This window comes from Abramis brama, assembly GCF_963993115.1.
Source record: "Abramis brama genome assembly, chromosome: 12".
NCBI lineage: Eukaryota > Metazoa > Chordata > Actinopteri > Cypriniformes > Leuciscidae > Abramis > Abramis brama.
In genome coordinates, this window is record NC_139974.1 from 32,267,064 (window position 1) to 32,277,278 (window position 10,215).

General features: G+C 36.0%; 1 long non-coding RNA gene across 2 annotated transcripts; it reads left to right on the plus strand.

Moving 5' to 3' along the window:
* The first annotated feature begins 5,621 nt into the window (after window positions 1–5,621).
* Window positions 5,622–8,541, plus strand: LOC311094179. 2 transcript variants are annotated; one of them, XR_014608585.1, is made up of 8 exons: window positions 5,622–5,955; window positions 6,989–7,094; window positions 7,192–7,297; window positions 7,405–7,496; window positions 7,610–7,693; window positions 7,799–7,894; window positions 7,996–8,104; window positions 8,407–8,541. It is a non-coding gene; the product is annotated as an uncharacterized lncRNA (long non-coding RNA). The 2 variants fall into 2 exon arrangements; XR_014608586.1 differs by lacking the exon at window positions 5,622–5,955 and having other exon boundaries at window positions 6,833–7,094.
* Window positions 8,542–10,215: the final 1,674 nt, after the last annotated feature.

Sequence of the window (10,215 nt, forward strand, 5' to 3'; positions counted from 1 at the left end):
TATATGTGTCAGACAAATATTTATCCAGGATTAATTTGCTAAATCATTTTAAAATCATACAATAATATAAACTATCAAAGCAAATAATCATGTTTTTATATAATCTGCTTAAGCAGAAACATACTGTGATCTCCTTTCGAAAGAGTAATTAGTAACTACATAAATAATTAAAAAAAAACATTTCAATGCCTTACATTTGAATTTATTTAAACTGAAACAAAAATAGCATTTCTTTATGTTTTCATACTCAGTGGCTGTGGCTTTCCATTGACTTCTGTTGCTTTTATACTGCATTAATCATAATTTCCTATGCCTCCCACAATTTTGTTTAGTTTTTTTTTTTTTTTTTGCATTTTTACATGAAGAAATTATGAATGTTTATTGCTGTTCCCTGGTAGGGTCTGTTGACTGGCTGCGGTGTAGATGATTTCATGTTTTACCATCCTTACAGGTCATTCGGTCTCCTCAGTGTAGGCAAAACCTGACCCGCGCACACATTTTAGCTTTTAGACGAACAGAGAAAGAAAGAAACAAGAGCCCCCAGGAGACCGCATGTCTACTGCTGCACTTGTTGTGTGCTGGGAGAGATGTGACATTGACAGTGATAGTCTCGCTGGTCTCTCTTTTGTAAAGTGGTCGTTGCAAGTGATGGATTCACTTCTAATGGAGTGCTGCTCCCTCAGAGGGTTAGCGTTTACCCAGTGCTCCGCCACCCACAGAAAGCACCCCTACACTGCTTGCACATGAATAATTGCCCACTAGGGACTGATTTTGCTTTAGATACCCTAGTGTGTATCCCCCCCCCCCCACCAACCCACTCGCCACCCCTCGAGGGAAAGAGGAAGGGAGGAGGCGCGTGGGCCCAGTGTCAGTGCGATAAAGGCATTTTCAAGTCTGTATTTTCTCCTTCTCCACCTCTGATATTCTTTCATACAGCATTTCATAGAAATGCCATTGGTTTCTCCAGTTTGTGTGTGTGTGTAAAGTGCTATGCCCTTGGCTTTTAACAAGAAGCAATAATGGGAGCTGAGAGCAGCAATGGAGCAGAGAGGCAGGCCAAGCTCTTTATTGTCCTCTCTTCGTTGTCATTGTGTGGCTGCCATGAGAAACCAGTTGAGCGGTAGCCTTCACATACACACACATATAGTCTGCTAGTTGTGTATTAGTCACAATGAACAACAATGCCTGAACTAGCTACAGATACAGCAACACTTTCTCAAAAACGCATAATGCAGGTAGGTGCAGTATTTCATTAGATTACAGTATGTATTATGTAAGTTTCACATATCGATGTACCTATCTGTAAGTAGTAAATATAAAATGTTAATTTAATAAATAAATGATGTATATACATTACACTACATTAAGAAGTTCAGGGTATAAGTACTTTTTGAGGGAATTTTTGAGCACCAAATCAGCATGATTTCTGAAGGATCATGTGACAATGAAGACTGCGGAAAATTCAGCTTTTTATATATTTTAATATATTAAAATATGTTATATATAATCAAATAAATAATAATGTAAAAACATGCATATAATAAATAAACCTTGCATTTCACTTTGCACTTTTGTTGTATGCAAAAGAACAGCTTTGGCATTTTGATTACTCTTTATTTGGCAGTTTGTTTGTTTTGAATGTAACAAATTTGATAACTCGCATGTTTTCCTATTAATTAATTTTTCCTCTAGAGGTGATCAGAGATAATGGTGAGTGTATGTTGTGGCATGTGACCGCTGATAGATGTTGTGCTGCCCATCACTGTGAGACTTCCAGCTTGTGTGACATACAGTGGACACATTTGTGTACTGGAAAGAATCATGTCATAAATATTACATCTTCTGATGACGGCTCCCAAGATGGATTGCATTCTCCGTCCATAAAACAGCCACGGGACACATGAATTATTCATTTGCGCTGAAGCCACCTGCCCACCCCTCAGGAGATACTCGGCACACATTTATGGAGTCTATTTGCCGTAATTAACCCCATACAGGTTTCTTTTTTATAACCCGTGCATTTGGGGTCGAAGATCATATACAATCAAAATGACAACATGGACATAAAGCCTTGTGCACATCACACGCTTGGCAATTGTTTGATTTTACAACACTGTGGATGTTGGTTTTGGATGCACAATCATCATTCCTTAAAGCCACAAGTGTTAATGTCTGTTCTAGTAGGGCTGCCGAAGTTAACACACTTTTAACACATTCACCTAATTGGACATGAAAATAGCTTTGTTTTTTTTGTTCTTTTTTTAACGACTGGGTTGGAACATTCAAAACAGCTGCAAGATAAATAAGCACAGTTTCAACACAGCAATACCAAAGCCAGGCTTTAGTTTATCAGTAAACGGAGAAAGAGCTTCTTATTGTCTAGTAGTTCGTTTAGAAATCAAATCTAGAATGGACTTTTTTAGAAATAAAGTCTTTTGGAGGCTGCATGGTAGAATTTATTTCAGTTATTAAACCAAAGTAAATGATAAGGGTGAAACACAGTAAATGGAATGAACTTTTAATGAGAACAATATCATATGATTGCTGTGAGCTAGTGTAGCGTGCAATTCAGTGCAGTGCACCATGGGAATTTTCCTAGCCCTTCACCTTCCCCAGCACCACCTGCCTTTGTCTGATAGGGTATTCTCTCTCTATATACAGTGCAATGCATAAGTTAATACACCCATGCTAAAGTTGACTAAAAAGAGGAATAAAAAATCATATTTTGGAAATTGAACTTAATGCCTTAATTTAAAAAATTAGGAAAAATCCAACCTTTTAGGACACCAATTTTCTTTGTGAATGAATAATGTATCGTAAATAAATAAATGTTTTTCCTTAAAATACATGGTGCATAAGTGTGTACACCCCTATGTTAAATTCCCATAGAGGCAGGCAGATTTTTATTTTTAAGTATTTTTTTTAAATTAATTTTTAGGATACTATGCATCCTGATAAAGTTCCCTTGGCCTTTGGAATTAAAATAGCCCCACATCATCACATAGCATTCACCATACCTAGAGATTGGCATGGGGTACTTTCCATAAGATCATCTCTCAATGCAAATCAAACTAGCTTTTAGGCTAACTGAAATAAAACCATGCCAATCTCTAGGTATGGTGAATGCTATGTGATGATGTGGGGCTATTTTAATTCCAAAGGCCAAGGGAACTTTATCAGGATGCATAGTATCCTAAAAATTAATTTAAAAAAAATACTTAAAAATACAAATCTGCCTGCCTCTATGGGAATTTAACATAGGGGTGTACACACTTATGCACCATGTATTTTAAGGAAGAACATTTATTTATTTACGATACATTATTCATTCACAAAGAAAATTGGTGTCCTAAAAGGTTGGATTTTTCCTAATTTTTTAAATTAAGGCATTAAGTTCAATTTCCAAAATATGATTTTTTATTCCTCTTTTTAGTCAACTTTAGCATGGGTGTATTAACTTATGCATTGCACTGTATATGCATGCATTCTTTTTTTTATCAACACTTGAATGTGGGTAAGTTTCATTAAAAAAAGTAACATTCTGAACAAAAAGCTGAGAAAATCGTTTTTTAAAAAAAAGAAAGAAAAAAGACTACAAGATACATATAAGTACGGAGCCTCTTAAAGGACATGGTGAAGAAAAAAAATATGAGATGGGAGGAACATTTTTTTGCCAATACTTTTGCATTTTCTCACATATGTTTTGCGTTCCCCCAAGAAACTTTGTGTTCGCGCACAAAGGGCACGACAGTTTTGCGAGAGAACGCGACGTTTCTCAGAGGAACGCAAACATTTTGTGAGAGAACGCAAAAGCATTGACTTATTATTTGTCCTCCCATCTCATATTTTTTTCCACCACCATGTCTCCTTAACATATTGTTTCTGTTCCTTTTTTTGCCCATTGATTCTCTACTCTTTCAGAAGTTGTGTAATAGTGCCCACTACCGTATAACAGTGAAAAACACAGAAAGCCGGAAAATTCCAACAATGGCGGGGAAAGAGTTAAAAGTGAAGATTTTAAATTTCATACATTTCTTGGTTATATAGCATGAAAGTAATTATCTGTATTGGCTAGAATTGTAATATCGACTATGCCAATAATGTCATGAGATTCATTGTAATGAATTATTTGAATCTTTTTTGACAACTGTACTGGTTCTGATACAAGTTTGCAGAGTTGATGACAGTTTTAGTTTCTCCGTCTGTCTCTCTCTTGTTCTGTCTGACGCAGCTGACATCTCAACACTTCCTCTGTGCCTGCTGTCTTATGTTATCTGTCAGTCTGCCAATAACAGCACATGTTGAGTTATTGGAGCTTTGCTCGACATTAAACAATTAACTGGGTTTTGTTGTCCTTCCTCCCCCCCCCAAAACACATGTACTCCTCTCACTGCAGTTCACCCAAAGCCTAGATAAACTTTCTGTCATTACAAGCATTACTGTTCGAGACCGTGCCGGCGCATGAGTCTCTCGGCAGCACATTACTCCAATTAGCTTTGGGGCGAATAAAATGCATGGCATCCATGACTCATATAGGAATTAAAAGAGGCTCTATTTTTAAACTATGGAGGCTGTGAGTTGGACTTGGCCGACAAGCTAGTTAGCTGATCCTGAGCGGGCTAGTGTGAGTCTGCTGAATTTTAATGGGGATGCTGACAGTGTTGAAGGTGGAGATTGGTGTGATGGTGCTGCAAGGAAAGAGCTGCAGGCGGCTTAGCTGATGTTGAGAGAAAGAGAAATGAAGAATAAAGATAAAGATGTCTCTATGTGTCCAGAACTGGCTCTCACTGTGCTGCTTGGCCTTACTACAGTCATACACAATTGTACACTTCTGTTCAAAGGTTTGGGGTCTGTAAGATGTATTATGTTTTTGAAAGAAGTCTCTTATGCTCACCAATGCTGCATTTATTTTATACCAAATACAGTAATATTGTGAAATATTATTACAATTTAAAATAACTGTTTTCTATTTTTATATATTTTTAAAATATAATTTATTCCTGTGATAGAAAAGCTGATTTTTCAGCATCATATACCCAGTCTTCGGTGTCACATGATCCTTCAGAAATCATTCCAAAATGCTGATTTGCCGCTTAAGAAACATTTATTATTATTATCAATGTTGAAATCAGTTGTACTGCTTAATATTTTTGTGACAACCTTGAAAAACTTTTTTCAGGATTCTTTGATGAATAGAAAGAATTTTTTGAAATAGAAATATTTTGTAACATTATAAATGTCTTTAATGTTGATCAATTTAATGCATCTTTGCTGAATAAATTTTGAACAGTAGTGTATATTTATTATTATAATTATTATTACCTAAGAGATTTTTTTTAAACATTCATGTCCATGTCTCATTCAAAGATCAGCATGCATTTCATGAATTGTGACATACAGTGCTAGGTGTTTTTTTTTCTTCACAAAAGCTGTTTTGTTCCATGCAATAAAGTGCATTTCTCTTACAGTGCATGAAAAGGAACTAACGTTAATTTCATGCTACAGCATTTTTCTTTTTGTGTAAAAATTGTTATTATTACTACACTGTAAAACCTAAGACTGAAAGTTACTAAACTAAATGAGTACATTTAACTTATTTTTTTTTTAAAGTTAGTTTAACTTAATAAAATATGTGATATTAACTCAAAAACTGCAATGTATTAAGCAGAACTTAAACCGAATAAGTTATGAATAACCTATTTGTTATTTTAGCTTTTAAATTTTATTTTTCAAGAAATTACTTTTGTATAAGGAGATGAAATAAACACTTAAATAAATACATTTAACATTTTCTGCTTCATTTGAAGCCTACATTTAGGTCTCTCTACGGCGTTCTCCCTCACGCACCGGAAAACCCCGCGTATTTATTTCAATCTGCCCATCCCCCACAGCTCAGCTCACACACGAAGTAACTCGGAGTCGGAACAGAATGGCGGCCATGGAGAGATTTAACAGGTAAGCACGGCAAAATGCTTCGTCCTCTTTAGAGCACTTGTACGTTTAACGTTGTATTGTCGTTACTCTTCATCTTAAGAAGACCGACTAGCTAAAGTAACGTAGGCTACTAACTACTGTAATAAGACTCAAGCCCCGTTCACACCGCCAGCGACACGCAGCGACAAAGCGACATGATCCCATTCATTTCAATGGAGCGCTGGCGACATCCGGCGACACAAGCGACAGTGACCGTTGGCGACAGAATGTGGGCGTGTCAAGCGACACGAGACGCGCGACAAAAGTTCAGAAATTTCAACTTTATGCAAATGAGAAGCGATTTTCGCGAGCGACAACCAATAGGAGTGAAGTCAGTGGAGTGCACGTGATCCGTCTGCTGTACTGCTGCGTGTCGTGTCAAGATGGAGAAGTTGATTTTAGCTGTTAGCAATTTCCCTGTTCTTTACGATATGTCTCTGTGTACATATAGAGACACATTTAAAAAAAATGGAAAAACGTGTCAGGGATTGTGGGGATATCAAGTAAGTTTTGACTATAAACTGCATGCAATATGGTCTACCTATTACAGTACAGTGTGTAATGTATTCTAATAACTTACAGTGTTCTGGACAACACTAGAAATCAAAGTTTCACATATGAAACACTTATTGCACTGATTCTATTTATATTAAGTCATTTCCCTCCAAAAATGTTTGTTTTTAGCGGCAAGAAAAATGATTCGATGTCAATAATGTAGGAGGGTGATCTGCTAATGACGTTTATAGGCAACCCGTAGTGGGAACGCCCACTAGCGACATGAATCTCTGGCGCTGACGACATGCAGCGACAAAATCGCTGGCGGTGTGAACGGGGCTTGAGTTATGCCATTTGTGTCACGTCACAGAAACGCCAAGCCAACGCGACATTGCATTTAGCACTAACTTAGAGATTTTTTTTAATCAGCGGCAGTAAGTTAGTTGTACTGTGAGTACACGACAGTTTTGTCACTGGAACAGTAATTTATATGTGTGTGCGTTTTGTCACATTTTTACAGAGCGTGTCCCGCGCAAATTTGGATATTTATCAGTGAGGACGAAACTGACTGACTCCACTAGTGCTAACGTTAACCGTCATTCACACGGCAAAAACTAAAGAAATAGGTAACGTTAATACAAGCTGACATACTCTTTTATTTATTATGTTGTGAGTAAACCACAGAAGTGGAAAATTAATATTTTTTGTGTTTTCTCATTTTAGCGTAAACAAACGTGTCCTGCGCAATTTTGGATATTGTGAGGAGACTGCAGCTATAACGTTATCGTCCACCGACCGACATTTACCCGGCAAAAACTAAATAAAAAAGGTAATACAAGCTGACCTATTTCTTCATTTATAATGCTGTGAGTAAACTTATGTTTTTTCAGTGGAAGATTAATTAATTTCTGTGTGTTTTCTCACATTTTTGCTTAGACAAAAGTGTCCCGAGCCATTTTGGATCATTATCAGTGATTGAGACTACCATCCACCGCCCGTCATTCACATGGCAACAACTGCAGAAATAGGTAATACAAGCTGACTTATTCCTTTATTTATTATGCTGTGAGTAACGTAAACCAATTTTTTGACAGTGGAAAACTAATTAATATTTTGTGTTTTTTCTCACATTTTATCATAGACAAATGTGTCCCTTGGGCAATTTTGGATATCGGTGAGGAGACTATCAACCACCGACCGTCATTCATACGAAAAAAAAAAAAAGGTAATACAAGCTGACATATTTCCTCATTTATAATGATGAGTAAACTACAGTTTTGTCAGTGTAAGAGTAATTCATATTTTTGTGTTTTCTCACGTATTTGCATAGACAAACGTGTTCCGTGCAATTTAGGGTCTAGTGAGGAGACTGACTGACTATCCTCCACATCGACTGTCATTCACGTGGCAAAAATGAAAGAAAAAGGTACTACAAACTGACCTATTCTATTTATTATGCTGTGAGTAAATTACATTTTTGTCAGTGGAAAATGTATTAATTTTTTTTTTTTTTTTTTTTTTTCACAGTTCAAAATAGGCAAACGTGTCCTGCGCATTTTTGGATCTATTTCAGTAAGAAGACTGACTGACTATCCTCCAGTGACTGTCATTCACATGGCAAAAACTAAAGAAAAAGGTAATTTCCCAGGGAAAGCAAGAACTGAGAACTGATAAGAATGTAAAATGTGCACCTTGAAATGCAATGTAAGTCATTTTGGATCTTGTCAAATCTAGTTGTACTGTCAATCTCAAAGCTCTTTTCCATTTTAGATGTGTTTGTGTGTTTTTATAGTGAAAACAAATGCTGCCGCTCAGTCTTTTTGCCACTTAGCCGACGGTGACGTCACGCATAACCTCTATTCTAGCATTTATGCTGTGAGTAAACCAGTTTTGTCAGTGGAAGATTAATGTTTTTTTTGTTTGTTTGTTTATTCACAGTTCGCCAGACAGAAGTCATGTGCAGTTTTGTATTTTGGACAGTGAGGAGACTGACTGACCATCTTTCACAACATTCATCACTGAGAACCTTTTGTAAAATAAATTATTTTTCAATAAATACTATTAATAACTGCATCCTTTTCTTTGACCATCTCTTTATACCAGGGTTCCTCAAACTCGGTCCTGGAGGGCCACTGTCCTGCAGAGTTTAGCTCCAACACTGATCAAACACACCTGAGCAAGCTAATCAATGTCTTCAGGATCTCTAGAAACTCACAGCTAGGTGTGTTTGATCAGGGTTGGAGCTAAACTGTGCAGGACAGTGCACCGAGGACCGAGTTTGAGGAACCCTGCTTTATACCAATGTTTTTCCTTTGTCTTATAAAACTTTATTAATTTGAGTTTAATCAACTTAAATCATTTACCGCAATCGGTTTCCTAAAACCATTTGAGTAGCTATATAGTTGTTATGACTTGATTAGATTTATTAAATGAACTCAAACCAGTTAGTTTAAATGGTTTAAATTACTTTAAAAGTTTAATGGAATGAACTTAAAATATTCAAGTTACATATACTCAAAATGAATGACTAAACGAACACTAAATTATGAGTGAATATGACTCAATATATATAAGTTCACAATACTCATATGTATTTATTTTAAAACTTAAATGGTTTGCCGCAATTAGTTTCCTTAATCGGTTTGAGTTGAGTTGACTTGTTGGGTTTTACAGTGTACTGTAAAAAAAAAAAAGCCTCACGTGGATAGGTGTTGAAAATTAACATGTGCGCTAAAACACTCAAGCAAATGCATATGGTTCATCCAATGTATTTGAAATTTCCATGTCAAATAAAAATAGATAAATAAATAAACAAATGCTAATTCATTCAGTCGATGAAAGTAGTCATGTGGTTATGTTTAAAGCCCTAGGTTCCCTCTCAGTGTTTGCATAAGAGGACATTGTGACCTCTAAAGAGAGTACATCTGACACTGTCAGGCCTTTGAACCAGACTTGGCATTGAGAGGCAGGGCAATGCAGTAAAACTTCCACACAGACACATTTGCACTAATTGCCATTTTGAGCAGAGAGCCTCAGATGGAGATGTGGAGAAACCAATGAGATTTCAAAGGGTCACACGGAGCCTCATTACATAGACACTGACAGGCTTACTTAACCCTTCGGTCACAATGATCGAACGAGAGAGAGAGAAAAAAAGAGAGACAAGGGAGAAGCAAGACTTTTAGTGAGCAGACGGTCTGATGCGTCTTGACTAGATAGACATTAAATTTGCATCGAGTTGGATTTAAGTGGCTCTGCCTAAACACTCCCACTTATGTTCACATGAGAAATTTTTACTGCTGTTTTAATATTTCTACAAAGAGTCTGTGAATTATTAACTGACTACATATTGCCAGAGCTGAAAGAGCTTTCGGAGCGTGCTGCACAGGTACAAGGCTTGCATGATGAAATATGTAATGTGAGCTCTCACTATATGTATTATTACTGAGACACCATTACATTGAATAAATTCATGAGTATTAGTTTCAGTACTATATATATATATATATGTATATATATCAAATTAATGTAAATGTATTTAAATATAAATAAATGATGTGAACATGATTAAATATTAAAATAAATTAAATATGCATGGTTATTATCATTAAGTAAAACTAAAAGTAAAACCATAAAAAACATTTTCATCATATTTCATATTTCATTGGAATAAAATAAACATTAACTGAAATGAAATAAAAAAATATATAATATTATGTAATATAATACAATTTATTTAAACAAGCA